The sequence below is a fragment of the Diabrotica virgifera genome, chromosome 8, assembly GCF_917563875.1.
Source record: "Diabrotica virgifera virgifera chromosome 8, PGI_DIABVI_V3a".
Classification (NCBI taxonomy): Eukaryota; Metazoa; Arthropoda; class Insecta; order Coleoptera; family Chrysomelidae; genus Diabrotica; species Diabrotica virgifera.
Window position 1 is genome coordinate 200,268,674 of NC_065450.1, and position 14,239 is coordinate 200,282,912.

A 14,239-nucleotide genomic window follows, 5' to 3' on the forward strand; every position below is an offset into this window, starting at 1 on the left:
ACTGAACACAAAAAGAAGTATGGAGAATGATCAGAGGGCAAAGAAAGGAGATGAACGAATTAATAAAAGCGAAACACATTCAGAAGGAAACATGGGCAGACTACTTCCGATCTCTATTTGCTAAAGGCGACGATAATGAACCACCAACACTTGAAGTGTTGTGAAACACAAACGAAGAAATAAACATCGAGGAGGGAGAGGTAAAGGAAGCATTAAGAAAATTAAAAAATAGAAAATCTCCAGGAGAGGACAGAATATCGAACAAACTCCCAAAGTACGGAGGACAAGATCTAACTAAACAACTATTTAAACTAATACAAAAAATAATAGAACAAAACAGAATACCACAAGAATGGAGATCAAGCATCCTAATACCTCTCTTCAAAAAAGCAGACAAATCAGACCCGGAGAATTACAGAGGGATTAACTTATTAAACACAACATTAAAATTAACAACAAAAGTGATAACAAACAAATTGAATAAAATTATAACATTAGCAGAAGAAGAACAAGGTTTTAGGTCGGGAAGGTCATGCACTGACGCTATATTCATAATGAGGCAACTTCAAGAGAAATCGTTGGAATACAACAAACCGGTATATTTGAGTTTCGTGGACCTTAAGAAAGCATTTGACAGGGTCACATTAAAAGACGTTATCCACTTGTTATACTCGAGAGAGGTACCTCTGGGAATAATTAAAACGATAGAAAACATCTACCAGAACAACAAAATAAAAGTAAAAGTGGAAGATGAACTAACTGACCCAACTGAAGCCGGCAATGGGATAAGACAGGAGGATTCCTTGAGTCCTTTATTGTTCAACCTGATCATGGACGAAATAATGAAAAAAGTAAGAACTTAAAAAAGGATACCAAATGGGAGAAAAACAACTAAAAATAATCTGCTATGCGGACGATGCAATACTAATCTCTCAAAGTGAAGATGATTTACAACGTACGCTGCACCAATTCAACATAATCGCCAGAAAATTGAACATGTTAATTTCCTCAAAAAAGACAAAATGCATGGTGATAACAGCAGATCCAATAAGATGTAAATTGGAGCTGGAAGGTCAGATAATAGAACAAGTGATGGAGTTTAAATACCTAGGCATCACACTATCTAGCTACGGAAGGCTCGAAACAGAAGTGGAAGATCAAGTGAATAGAGCAATTGACACAATATGGCTGAATGACACAATATGGAGAAATAAAAATATCGGAAAAGAAATGAAAGGCAGAATTTACAAAACAGTGATCAGACCAATAATGACATACGCGGCAGAAACACGACCCGGCACAGAGAGGACAAAAATATTGCTCGAAACAGCGGAGATGAAAACCCTTCGAAAAATCGATGGTAAGACTCTATGGGACAGCGGACTCTAAGGTGGACAACATTAATAATTGCTTAAGAAACAGAAGAATATAATGGAATGACCGCATAAGCCGCATGACAAGAAATAGATAAGTGAGGACAGCGAGAGATGGTTCTCCAATAGGAAGACGACCAGTGGGAAGACCACGAAAACGATGGAACGACAACTTACTAGAGGCACATTGAAAAAACAGACACAGTCATGTCTATACAAAAAGAAGAAGAAGAAGAAGAGCAACAAAAAGTACAGATTAATATTGAAAACAAAAATTTGGATGAAAAGATAGGTACCTATATTCCAATTGGAAACGTATACACTAGCCCAAAACAGCCAAGAGGCTCTACTATTTACCCCCAGCTCAATAGGATCATTCCTTATACCAACAGGAACCTATACGTATACTTACCAAAATAATTCAAGGCTCCAGAATTTTTTCTTCAAATGTTCAAATATATGCAACTTACATGACACTAACCAATTTTATGCCAACTTTACATTTTTCTCCATCTAAAAAAGTATATTGTTTTCAAACCTGCCTTTATTTAACTTTTCACTTCAAAAATCATTCAAATGATTCGTTATATTTGCAGCTCACGATCAGTGCATCATAAGAAACAATTCTGATAACAATAACATTAATTATTGTGTATTCAGTTTGTAAACTAAAAAAATATTAACGTTCAAATAAAACTCATCAAACAAATAATTTTATTTTTTATTTAAATGTACTTATTGTAGTATTTGCACGGATTGTTAATAACTTATTTAACTCTCTGAGATTATCGGTATTTTGATTTTTGTACGAAAAATAAAAATCTTAAGCTACACCAGACATTATTTATAGACGTAAACAGGGTCAAAGGATTTCCAGATTTAAACCATATTGATTTTTTCGCAAACTAATTCACTAGGTTGACAAACATATACCGTGTTGACAAATATCTATCTCCAGTATACTTTTTTCTGCTTTCTGCCTGTAATCACAGTTTTCCAAACACCCCATTTTATATGGCTTAATCTTTTGTGTTATTTTAGATCACCCAAAATTCCACAGTAATGTGGATGGAATCATCTGATATTTCTTATTATTTTGTGCGAATTAAAAAAACAGACAATAATGTATTTAAAAAACAATAATGTATTTAAAAAATAAATTGAATCTAGTTGTTTTAAAGTCAATAGCATAAAACATTTTAATGTAAAGCGAATAATGTTTACATTGTTTTTATTGTTTTTTTTTTTAAGTCAGTGTTATGACCTCTAGTCTTTATGCAAGCTTCAGTTTGCGTGGGCAAGCTCCTAATCAAATTATCAACATTTTGTTGTGGTAGGTTGCCCCATTCTTCAAGAGCAGCTTATACTAGCCGCGCGGTGTTTTGTATAGTCTAAGAGCTAGTGAACCCTCCGACTAACGGTCGTCCTGTAAGGCTAAAAATTTTTCTAGTGATAATTCATAGCACACCAAGGCTAAAAACCATGACCTGGCAGGCATCAGTGGTGCACGTGTATCTACCAGGTGAATCGAAAAGTGCAAATTTAGGGGGTAAAATAAACTTTCTCCTGTAAGGTTTAAATTTAAGTATGTGTTTGAGTAAGTCATTTAGAAGAAATGTGTACAATGACAGGCGATTCTGAAGGGCATAAGACCTTGCCAGGCGAGGGGAAAGATTAGGGGTTTTTCCTAAAATTATTTTTTTGCATCGAACAATTTTTTTTAAAGTTTTTTGAATCATTCCAAACAGAAAAGATGTTTAGTGATTTTTCTCTTAAGTTAATAGTTTTTGTTATATAAGCGATTGAAAATTTTGAAAATTGCGAAATCTGCCATTTTTAACCCTAAATCGGACTTTTATCTAAAAATTTCAAAGTTGCCAAGGTAGGTAGATATTCTTTAAACATTGATTGATGAAATCCCAAAGAGTTTTTTGCAATACGATATCGGAAACCCCTTTGTTTTTTAACTGCTAATCAAGTGGGCGCGACACTGTAGTATAAGTGAGGACGTTTGAGTTGGCATAAATTCAATATCTCGAGAATGGGCAAATTTCAAGAGAAATCCTCAGACAGGTCGATTTTTATTTTTAAATTAGGACTTTTTGGCAAATATATAATACTAGTGACGTCATCCATCTGAGTGTGATGACGTAATCGATGATTTTTTTAAATGAGAGTGGGGGTGATAGCTCATATAGCTCATTTGAAAGGTTATTTAATTCTCTATTCACTAATATAAACATTAACATAATTATTTATACATTTATACAAAAAAAAATTTTTTAATAAATTAACTTTGATTAAATTTGACAAATAGAAGAAAAATTATTTTTGTACACCCTGTATAAATAATTATGTTAATGTTTATATTACTGAATAGAGAATTAAATAACCTTTCAAATGAGCTATCACAAAACCCCTACAATTATTTAAAAAAATCATCGATTACGTCATCACGCCCAGATGGATGACGTTACTGTTACTAGTATTATATATATGCCAAAAAGTCCTAATTCAAAAATAAAAATCGACCTGTCTGAGGATTTCTCTTGAAATGTTCCCATTCTCGAGATAATGAATTTATGCAAACTCAAACGTCCTCACTTATACTACAGTGTCGCGCCCGCTTGATTGGCAATTACAAAAACAAAGGGGTTTTCGATATTTTATTGCAAAAAACTCTTCGGGATTTCATCAATCAATGTTTAAAGAATATCTACGTACCTTGGCAACATTGAAATTTTTAGATCAATGTCCGATTTAGGGTTAAAAATGGCCGATTTCGCAATTTTCAAAATTTTCAATCGCTTATATAACAAAAACCATTAACTTAAGAGAAAAATCACTAAAGACATTTTTTGTTTGGAATGATTCAAAAAACCTAAAAAAAATTGTTCAATGCAAAAAGAATAATTTTAGGAAAACCCCTAATCGTTCCCCTCGCCTGGCAAGGTCTTATGCTCTTCAGAATCGCCTGTCATTGTACACATTTCTTCTAAATGACTTACTCAAACACATACTTAATTTTAAACCTTACAGGAGAAAGTTTATTTTACCCCCTAAATTTGCACTTTTCGATTCACCTGGTAGATACACGTGCACCGCTGATGCCTGCCAGGTCATGGTTTTTAGCCTTGGTGTGCTATGAATTATCACTAGACAAATTTCTAGCCTTACAGGACGACCGTTAGTCGGAGGGTTCACTAGCTATTAGACTAGTAGTAGAAAGGGATACCTTTTGCTTCAATGATGTCTCTAGTCACTCTAGTAATATATGGAGGTCTATTATCATACATAAAAATAAAATTTTCTCCTGTTGCACCTCTCCAGAGCCTAACTAGAGGTTATCAACATACTTTTCCAGAACATTACACTTCCCGTTTTATATTTGTGAACAGATCTGAAAGTTTTCGTTCTTGCTTGTCTTCCTCGACCACTAAGTAAATGATTTCGTGGGTCATCTGATTTTACACAAACCCTGACTTTTTCTGAAAATAGCACATTTTGTCAATTCCCAATGTTACAGTTTTGGTGGTGAAGACACCAATTTAGGAGATCAATCTTGTGCTGCCTCTATAACTCGGGAACCCATAACTGTCTCCTGTTGTATACTTCTTAGCACGAACTCTTCTTCTTATCGTTTCAACTGAAACAGTTACAGCTGTAGCTTCCAAAAGCTGCCTTTGGAACTGCAGGTGAGAAATGGTTGGATGTCTTCCAGTTGCTTGGACATCTAAACGATCTTATAACTCAACTCAGCAAATAACCTATACCTTATCGAGCTGTTCTATCTTATTGTCTTATCGATTTGTTTATTTTCAATAAAAACCTTGATTCTTCGCAACACTAACAAGTTTTTTCAAAAGAAAAAATATTGCTTTGAAATACATGGTGATTCCATATAATCTCACAATAAAACACTGAAAAACGTTTGTTTTCTATACTTCCACAAAATTTATTACAACTATGTTATTACTACAGCTGTTTCGGCAAAGTGCCTTTCTCAAGTGATATATTTTACAATGTGTTTGCCTTTTTAAGTCTTTAACTGAAGAGGTTGAGGAGTGGGGAGCTGTTTGTCTGAGTTGGTCATTCAGAATTATATCTGTATTTTTCAATTTATTAATTTCCATTGATTCTAAAAGTGATAGCTTAAGGCCTTTATTTTGAATATGTGGAATTTGAAACTCTTCATTGAAAGAATGATTATGATCTAGAAGGTGAAGTGCGTATGTAGAAGTGTCTGTTTTTCTATTGTTGAAAGCCCTTTTGTGTTCTGCTATCCGTTTGTCAAAAGTTCTGCCAGTTTGACCGATGTAAGTTTTCGGACAGTCACCACAAGTTAGTTTGTACACACCACTCTGTAGTTGCTTTCTCTTTCGGCTTTTATTGTTTTTAATATGTTTGCTTAAGTTGTTGTTAGTTCTGAAAGCTGGTGTTATTCCTTTCTTTTTTATGTATCTGGCTATTTTTGTTGTTATTTTGCCAGTATATGTGAGAGAGCAGAAGGTACTGGGTTCTTTCTGTGGTGGTGGATACACTAATTTCAAGGCTTTCTTATGGAGTTTTTGGTTTAAAATGTTGTTAATTCTTTGTTCGTTATAGCCATTGTTTACTGCTATTTGTCTAATGATATTTAGTTCTGTCTCGAAGTTATTTTTTGTCATAGGAATTTCTGTCATTCTATGTATCATGCTATGGTAGGCTGCTAATTTGTGTTGTGTAGGATGGGATGATGAATTGTGTATAGTTGTGTCAGTATGGGTAGGTTTATGATATACGGAGAACTCATGTTTGTTGTGTAGTCTGGTAATCGTTACATCTAGAAAGTTTATGGAATTATTCTGTTCTGTTTCTATTGTGAACTCAATATTACTATGAAGTGAATTAATGTATGATAGAAATTGGTCAAGTTGTCTGTTAGTTCCTGTAAAGCAGACTAGTATGTCATCCACGTATCTCCACCATAAGAAAGCCTTGAAATTAGTGTATCCACCACCACAGAAAGATCCCAGTACCTTCTGCTCTCTCACATATACTGGCAAAATAACAACAAGAATAGCCAGATACATAAAAAGAAAGGAATAACACCAGCTTTCAGAACTAACAACAACTTAAGCAAACATATTAAAAACAATAAAAGCCGAAAGAGAAAGCAACTACAAAGTGGTGTGTACAAACTAACTTGTGGTGACCGTCCGAAAACTTACATCGGTCAAACTGGCAGAACTTTTGACAAACGGATAGCAGAACACAAAAGGGCTTTCAACAATAGAAAAACAGACACTTCTACATACGCACTTCACCTTCTAGATCAAGGGTGGCCAACCAGCGGCCCGCGGGCCGCATGCGGCCCTTCAACTGTCAGCTTGTGGCCCGCGAAGCTATGCCAATAGCATAACAAATAACAAACTAAAACCAATATGTTTAATATGCAATGAATCAGTTTCTTTTATGAAAGAGTACAACATTAAACGTCATTATGACATTATTTAAACATGCAAATAAGTTCGACAAGTACAAAGGACAGTTTCGACAGGACCAGGTCAATAGCTTAAAAGAAAACTTTCTGCAGAACAACAAGTATTTACAAGAGCGAATTCAAAGTCAACATGTTATGTAAAAGCGAGTTATGCAGTAGCTGCAATCTTAGCAAAAAAATCAAAGCCTTTTTCAGACGGTGAAATTGTTAAGGAGTGTTTGGACAGTGTCGCTGAAATTTTATGTCCAGAAAAGAAAAAGGAATTCTCAAAAATAAGCCTATCTCGTCAAACTATTACAAGGCGTGTGGATGATATTGGAAAACATGTCGAAGATAAGAACAATCGCGCATCTGAGTTCATATATATTATTCTCTGGCATTGGATGAAATCACCGATATGACGGATACCGCACAAGTGTAATGGTGATCTTTATCAGAGGTGTTGATGCCTATTTTAATAAAACGGAAGAACTAGCAGCATTATTTCCACTAAGGATATCACTAAGTCACGAGATTTATTAGAGGCCGTTCAAACCACACTCAATCGCTTTTCATTGCAACTAAACAACTTGTGGGCTTAACAACTGCTGGTGCTCCAGCAATGGAAAACGAGGCCTGTAAAGTAGGCAATACGTCGATGCTGAATTTTCATTGCATTATGTATTCATCAAGAGAATTTGTGTGCCAAATCTCCCAAAATGGACCATGTTATGAAGGTAGTGATCAAAATAGTGAACTTTATTAAGTCACAAGCTTTGAATCACCGTCAATTTCAAGAATTTCTCAAGTCCTTCGAATCAGAATATGAAGATGTTATATTTTATGCAGAAGTAAGATGGCTGACCCGTGCAAAAATGTTAAAAAGAGTTTTTGATTTGCGGCAAGAAGTATAATCATTTTTTGAAAGCAAATCAAAGAGTATTTCAGAGTTTCAAGACGACGAGTGGGTTTCCGACTTTGCATTTCTGGTAGATATAACTAGCCACTTAAATGAACTCAATACTCGTCTACAAGGCAATGATCAATTTATTAATGGCACGTATGATCTTATTTCTACGTTTCAAATAAAACTAGGGCTTTTGGAACAGCAGCTCCAAACTAAAAACTTCACTCATTTTACTACACTTTCAGAACGACCAGATATCACATCGGAGACAGCAACTAAATACTCATCTTTGATATCTGATTTAAAAATCGAATTCGAAAACAGATTCCAAGATTTCAAAAAGCATTGTGTGCTTTTTTCTGCATTGGCAACACCATTTTCAACAGACATAAATTCCTTGCCGGGACATTTACAAATGGAATGTTGCGAAATGCAATGTGATGCACAGCTGAAAAAAAAATTTGATCAGGTTGTCTTGGAAGAATTCTATAAAAACTATTTTGACAAGGAGAAATATCCTACATTTTACAAACATGCTCTGTTCGTGATGTCATTATTTGGAAACATTTTAGTAGGATGAAGCATATTAAATCCCATATCAGAACACGGATTACCGATGTTCATCTAGAAAACTGTCTGCGTGTAGCAACGACTTCAGTCGAGGTTAATATTGATGAGCTTAGTTCTGCTAAACAAAGTCAGATATCTCATTAATTTACAAATTTGTTCAGTTAGCAAAATGATACATAAAACAAAAAATTTGTGTTTTTATTTTTTTATTAAATTGTTTTAGTAAGAAATTTGTTTTATTTTTAAAAATATCTTCAAAAATGATGTTTTTTTTGTTCGTTATTTATGGTAGGGGAGCAAAGTATGCTAAATGTGCAGTCACTCGAGCGCTTTGGGGACCTATTGGGTTGTAAAGAGTAGATCCTAAAACCAAAAAAAGGTAAGAAAAGTTTTCCAATTTAGTGGGGACTTGTCCATTTTTAATTTAATTTTCCATTTCCAACAATCGTTTTTTCCGATTATAACGGCATCTATCCATAATCCGAAAAAATGTTTCGAATAAAAGTTACTTATTTTTATGTAAGGAATCCAAATCTGCAATAAAAAATGGGGGCTCCTATTTAAGATTTTAAAGTAACCCCCCACCTCACCTCCGTGGGGGGTCGTGTTTGGTGCCATTCGATAAATTTTTCAAAAATATTAAATAAGTGTATTTTTCAGTTTTTCGATCTGATGTTCATTTCGCGAAATATCGCGGAATTCGTATTTAAAAAGTTTAATTTGCCCCCCACCCCTCTCCATGGGAAGTCGTGTTTGGTATCATTCGATTGATTTTTGAAAAATATTAGGTACGTATTTTTTAGTTTTTCGATCCGTCATTCATTTCGCGAAATATTCGCTTTTTTCTTTTGAAAATTTGGGACTCACTTATTTCCTTATGCCCTGCTCAAATCGTCAGATTTTTAAAATATACACTGTTTTGCATGTACTTAACTTACCTTATCTTAATCTGACGATTTCGAGTTTTTCTAAGGATAGATTCTTTTTTTCGGCCCCCCCTTAACGAACTCCCCTGCATTAAGAGCCAATATATGGTAGAGGTACATTTTCAGGGTACAAGGTAATAATCCCCATGTAATAATCTGACGCGCTCGAGTAACTGCAAAAATACCCGCTTGGGCTCCCCTACCATTAGCTACATAAGATTATTTAGTAGTACGGCCCGGTGCGAAATTGTGTTTCCGAATTTTGGCCCGGTTGCCAAAAAGGTTGGCCACCCCTGTTCTAGATCATAATCATTCTTTCAATGAAGAGTTTCAAATTCTACATATTCAAAATAAAGGCCTTAAGCTATCACTTTTAGAATCAATGGAAATTAATAAATTGAAAAATACACATATAATTCTGAATGACCAACTCGAGACAAACAGCTCCCCACTCCTCAACCTCTTCAGTTAAAGACTTAAAAAGGCAAACACATTGTAAAATATATCACTTGAGAAAGGCACTTTGCCGAAACAGCTGTAGTAATAACATAGTTGTAATAAATTTTGTGGAAGTATAGAAAAAAAAAACGTTTTCAGCGTTTTATTGTGAGATAAAATGAACTTCCATCAAGTAACGGTCGAATACATCAATGATTCCTTATAAGTTTGGTTGTGTGTATTTATTGCCTACCCTAGATAATTATATTTATTGCCTTCAATGGTGTATTTAATGATTTAGAGGAGAGACAGAGGATATCGGACCTCAAATGAGAATCTAATACCGGGATAACGAGAGGTAGGTTTACGCCAGTCAATGAGATCAAGAACAGGATATTACCTCCGAATTCTATCCTACTGCATGGATTTTAATGAAATTTTGGGAATAGCCTCTACTTATCTCCTAATTTAAAGTTTACCCTATATACCATGGCGCTTTGATCTTGGGGGACGGTTCCCATCCCATGCCTTCACGGGGGTGGAAACTGTTTTCTCTTTAATAGGTCCATAAGTAAAATATATGAATATTTTAAAAATAAGATATTAATTGTCCTGTGGCAGTTTGTAAATACGATTTGTAAAATAAATAAAGAGAGATTGTGGATAAAAATAGAATAATTAGTAGTGAAATAAAATTACACTACATGTAAATCAAAATGTAAATTCGTACAGGTTGGAACAAATTTTACATCAAAGTTTAGGTAAGTACAAAAGATATTTTCAAGAAAGTATCCAAATCATATAAGGGGATCATTGTTTAAACAATTAAAACGGGTCAATTTTGCACAAAATTTACTATTTAAACTGCTGCTTCTATAAAGGTCCTTGCAGTTTTTTTCTGCAAAGTTGAAGGATTAAGTTTTTACTTTAAACTTACCATATTAACAGGTTCACTGTCCACAGACCACATATGGTCTCTGGACTAAAAGCACTACCAGTTCACAGACCATATGTGGTCTGTTCGTAGATACAATTTTCAGGTTGTTTATAAAAGTGGACGTGAGGAGAATGGCCTTTATTAGACGTGAACTTGACAGAACATATCCCATATATTATAAATAGTGTTGGGACAAAGAGAAAAAATGTGTAATTTTATCGTAATTGCGATAAATGTAATATCGAAACTAAACACCTATATTTTATTGCGTTTTCACTTTTAGCGAACTAAAAAATGGATATGTAAGATAAAATAATAATATACAATATAATGAAAAGTAAATATTTATTGAAAAAGAAAAAGTATTGAAAAAAGTTATATGTTCAATGTACTTTTTGGAAACATTTTAGACAATACGGTTTGGTACAGATGTTGTATATTTGTGACACTCTTTTGGCTTTATTAGTGGCAGCTGCTGATGTTTCTCCTTTTTGACGAAATTCATTATAGCATCCGGCACACCTACGTCTAGTAATTTTTCCATCTTTTCTATCCAGCGGTTTAAGAAAATGCTGTACTTGTGACGAGGTATTGCAGGTGTCTGAACAACGTTTATACCCAAAAGATTTTTCACAATACTCATTTGGGCCTGCAATGCATTTGCTGGTTCAATTTATTGAACAAATAAACTTTATTTATGATAGCCACTCCAAACAGAACATCGACAGCAACTTTTTTGTACCAGGTCAAGGTCTTGCGAATTGGTAGTTAATTTCACGTATTCGTTGTCTTAGAACATAAAGACGACCTAAGTTTATCGTAGTTGATGAGTTGTCTATGCCATTTCTTATTGGATACAGGGAAAAATGGATAAAATGAGGAAAGTACGCACATACCACATATGGTCTGTGGACTCACGAGACAACTTTTGGTCATTTTTGTTCTATAGAGTCCACAGTCCATATGTGGTATGCTTTAAAACAAATATTTTTTAATTACATATTTATATATTTGACAACATTATTTGTTTATTTAAAGCCAGAAGATATCAATTTTTACAAAAACATAACTGGACTTATGAGCAATTTCCACTCTAAAACCTGGACAGTGAACCTGTTAAATTTGACCCCTTATTTGACTATTTAAATAATTATATATAAAATTTGAAAAACAAATTTGAAAAAATTATTATTAGCGTTTTAAATAAGTACTATAAAATTATTTTCCAGAAGTTGCGTTATGTTCGTATAAAGCCAAAAAAATGCTCGAAAAATATTTAAGAATTTATAAGATATTTAATTTGTTTATTAAATGTTACTATATTTTTAGTGGCAAAAACGCGGACAACGCGGACGGACGTTGCCAAAAGAATATACACCTGTATAAGGTCTCATTTTTTTTTACTTTTATGTATATTTTTTTGGATAAATGTATTGATAAATTCAAATTTCAATTAAACTCCCCTCTAAAATTGCATTTGAAAATTGTTCAGATTTGTTTATAACTTGTTTTTTTTTAATAACGTCGCAGGGATTAAACATTTTGAAATGCGGTTAGGTATTCGGATTCATGGAAGTTTTTTACAAATTAACAATTGTTTCTTCTTGCTTTTTTTCCTTGGAGTTACATGACTACGAGCCCTCTTTTAGACTCCATTTTACAATATATTTTCTTATACTTAATATTCCCTATCCTACTTATTCTACTTAATTTATTTAAGGATTGACCACTGATCAGTGGGGAGACTACATTAAGAAAAACCATAGTTTTCCTGATTTACATATATTTTTATTCCTATCTTGATGTTAATCAATTTACAATTGGATTTTCATATTTTTAATATGTTCTATAGATAATTGCATTAATTCTGTATTATTACTTTGTGTTAATATACCTATATGTTAAATTTAGTGCATGTGTTATATTTTTACATTAACTACCTACCTACATCTACTTACCTACTACTTAAGGATGTCATTTGTAGGTACCTACATATAATAAAAATTGAAAAATAATGATTTTCGTAGCGACGTTAAGTATATGAAATATATGTAAGTATTAAATAATGGACCAATTTCAATGTTCTTTTTTTTTTAATTTGGTGTAGCATATAAAAATAATAATATTCCTTTAATTGCAATAAACATTCATTATTTTTGTTAGAGTCATTTTTTTTTAATTTTTTGTTCTCTAATTATAGAGAACAAAACAAAAACCTTTTATTTTTTAAGGCTATGGGTACATAATTCGCAAATATTTTACGTGTATCCCTACTTTTTCTGTCTTTACACGGCAAATTACGTGTAGTAAAATTCACACTGGTATGGATATGTAAACATTACTAGAATGTCATTCTACTTGAAAATGTCATCATTAATTTAAAGAGATGGGTTTTGAATGTTTTGAATATATTTGAAATTAAAAATCACACTAAATTTTCTCTTAGTTTTTCACCCCTGTAACTTATTAAAATAAACATTATAGAAGTTCTCAGGGACTTTCGGCCCTCGCTAATAACGTAGTCTTTCATTCTGCGTTTAAATTTTTCAAAAATACTTATTAGTTTTCTCAGGATTCGAAAAAAAATGAATCCCCATTTGAATAGCATTGCAGCTGAAAATACGTACCGATCCTCTTAAGGTAGCTACGAAAATAACTATTTTTCAATATATTCATCATCATCATCATCATCAACCCGTTATATAGTGAGCGATATATAGTGAGCGGCCGTGGGTAACGGCATAAACGCTGGCCTCATACGCCAGGAGACGTGGGTTCGATCCCTGCCAAAGACAAACCATTTTCATTTCCAATAATGACATGAGCCGTCTCACCGTGCCTCGGAGAGTACGTTAAGCCGTCGGTCCCCCTGGGCTAGTGTACATCGACACTAGTTACTTGAAACAGGGTTAAAGATGTAATTGGCGCTGGAACTATCTGAAAGGATCTCCCCGGCAAAAATGCCATACGATATTATTATTATCAACCCGTACTCGTCCACTGCTGGACATACGTCTCTCTCAACTCTTTCCATCTTTCTCTGTTTTGTGCGGCTTGCATCCAGTTGCCGACAATACGCTTCAGATCGTCAGCCCGTCTTGTTGGTGGTCGTCCTCTGATCCGTAGTGCATGTCTATTAAGCTAGAAAGACCATTTCATAAGGGAGCCATGAAACACACCCCATATTTTTTTGCTATTTTATTGCTAATTTATTACGCAAATTAAAAATTTATTGCTTCATCCCCTTCAGAGAAACATGTGGCCATTCCAGCTTAATATTAAGCTAGAAAGGCCAACATTCATATATCCGGAACGAAAGTAGATAGAGAGTTGCTTCCGGTGGCCTATTTTATTGCTAATTAATTGCTAATTTATTACGCAAAACAAAAATTTATTGCTTCATCCCCTTCAGAGAAACAGGTGGCCATTCCAGCTTAATATTAAGCTAGAAAGGCCAACATACATATATCCGGAACGAAAGTAGATAGAGAGTTGCTTCCAGTGGCCTATTTTATTGCTAATTAATTGCTGAAAGATTGAGTTTACAAGGATTTACAAACTCACCCCCTTCAACCCCTACCGATATCATCATTCCCCGGAATCCACAAAAAGTGAAAATAACCAGTT

At 33.9% G+C, this 14,239-nt stretch overlaps 1 protein-coding gene across 3 annotated transcripts in view; it reads right to left on the reverse strand.

The window, feature by feature from the left end:
- Window positions 1-14,239, reverse strand: part of LOC126890563 (cilia- and flagella-associated protein 251-like) — a 438,236-nt gene that overhangs the window by 45,793 nt on the left and 378,204 nt on the right. The gene's annotated exons all lie outside the window — the stretch shown is intronic.